The sequence below is a fragment of the Cynara cardunculus genome (assembly GCF_001531365.2).
Source record: "Cynara cardunculus var. scolymus isolate 2C chromosome LG 10, CcrdV1, whole genome shotgun sequence".
Lineage (NCBI taxonomy): Eukaryota > Viridiplantae > Streptophyta > Magnoliopsida > Asterales > Asteraceae > Cynara > Cynara cardunculus.
Genome location: NC_037537.1, coordinates 22,366,755 through 22,369,394, shown reverse-complemented (window position 1 = coordinate 22,369,394; position 2,640 = coordinate 22,366,755).

Genomic DNA, 2,640 nt, shown 5'->3' with positions numbered 1-2,640 from the left:
TACATAAGAATGACTAATGACCTAAATACCCTTATCATTAATATGTAAGTTACATTTTAACCAAACCCAAAGATGCAACATTATTGGTTGATGTGGGTTAGCAAAGTTTGCACAAAATATTGGGTTAGTATTTGAACCACCCTCTATATATATATATATAGGTTAATATTGTTATATAACTATTTTTTTATAATAATTGTTGAACATATAAGTTTTTTTTATTAACCTAGATATCCAACCCGTTATGCGAGTTGATTAATTGTAGGGCAACCACCAGCTTCGCAGGTAGTTCGGAGTCACCGCAATTGAACCTCCTTGGCCACAAGAAGATTTCAATTTCTCCTTGGATTTGAACTTGGACCTCCTGACACTTTTGACCTTTGGAGCTCAAGCTCAAACCAATCAGACACCACCCTTGTGTTTATTAAATATTGTCCATATAAAATGGCAATTAACTTAATACAATTAAGTTTGATCTGATTTATCTCATTATATTTCTTCTATACCATAACGAGTTGATTGGTTGTGATTGGAAGACACATCAATAGCCAGTGGCTAGCAACCAACATATACAACGACAATAAACGATAACAGTGGGTCAAAACTCCTCTTATGGCAAATTAAGGCTTTAATTGAACTCAAAATCATTGAATGGTAACGATAAAAACATATGATGTGAAATTAGCAAGAAAATCATAGTACTAGAAGAAGAATCAAAACCCTAAAACTTGTCAATGGTGATTTTTATGTCTATGGTTTGATTCCACATCGAACTCGTTCTTGCCTGACTTTAATCAATCACTGTATATCATTGAGCATGTCTTAGTAACTTGTTAGAAGGTAAAATTAACGATACTAGAACATAAATCGAACCCGAAACAGTATGTCAATGGCTATGGTGAGTACAGACTTCCATTTGGATGAAATCATAGCTCAATCGATCGATTTTATAACAAAACTGGGATCACTTAGGGTTTCAGGTAGGGAACAGAGTATTCAGGTTTGTTATTCAACTTTAGTGCTACGGCTTGTATTCAGGTGGATCAGACCTTACCCATATGATCCATGTATTTTGTAGTGTGTATAACTCTCCAGCTACTAATCTCCTCGACCATCTTCCTTCTGAAGATCAAATCCCAGCTAAAAAAAGAGCAAGATTAACAAAATTAAAATCACAATTTCTTTGATATCCCATATCAAATATATAATTATATTTAATATATTAATTACAGTGTTTGTTTCTTGAATTTTAATTTTAATTCAACATTTACGTCTTATCAAATAATTGGTCACCATTGTAAAACTGCTTTTTTTTGTGTACTAAAAGCTCAAGAAGAGGATAACTTAGCTTTTATTGTCCTCTTATGACTTTCATCATTCATTTATTTATCTGCCATAAACCAGTTACTTATTATACATACATATATATATATATATATATATATATATATATTTGGAATAAAATAATACTTTTTTCTACGGTAAATAAAACCAACTTTATATCAATAGCTTTAATAAAAATGTATTTATTTTCATTAGTAGTTGTTATAAAATAAACAAGATATAGATTTTGATGATGATTATTTATACATATCTATACTATATTATAAAACATTTGACAAAAACTCTTAAAAACCATTTTTATACATAAAATGTTGTTTATTGATGGAAATTACTTAAAATTCAAGATTACAAGTAAATAATACATAAGTACAACTTATTGAAGTTACATGTTTGAATTCGTGTAACTAACTGTAGATAAACATAATCAAATACTGGATAAATATTTTTATTTTTTAAATATAAAAAATTTAAAATGTAATTAAGATAATCACTATGTTCTAACAGAATACTTAATTAATCTTTAAAAAAAATATTATTAACTCAAAAATAAATTACTTCGTTATTAAACCTAACATCGATATTTTTTTTTTAAATTATAAGATATCTTCAATTTTATATTTTATTCAAAAATAAAAACATCATCGCTTTCCCGAAAACCACATAAAACCGTATTATAACATTGACAAAGGACAAAATAAAACGAAACATTAAAATCGAGATGCATTTCGCTGCATTACACGAGTACCCTTCTAGTTTATGAGTAAAAGTGATTTTTTTTTCAAAAATTCAACATTATAATATTTTGAGGGGTAACATAAACAATTACATTGTTCCAGAGATATTTATCAGTTTACAAAAACAAACAATCTCATTGATTATACTTTCATTCTTCAACAACATCTCTTATTAATAAGAAGTCCAATAATACTTTAAATTTCAACACCTTTTAATAAATAAACAACAACTAAGTTACAAACGTTTCACTATAAATCCACTTGGTCTAAAAAAATAATTTTTTCGCAAACGTTGGTCAACTTATGTTATATTATTGTTCAAATGACAAATCCAACTTAACCCTAAAAGTACTTTAGGTTTTGCACGGAGTTCAGTGTATGTAATGAGTGACATTTAGATAGATATCAGTCATGGAGAATCCAACCTGATGACTAGGAAACACGTTAGGGATACTGTTTGTTTTAGTATCAAAACTATCATGTGTAGTCGGTTATTCAGGCCTTGTGACGTAGACAGAAACAACTGACCTTGTGAAAGGTGCAGTACAGATGTGTTATTTTG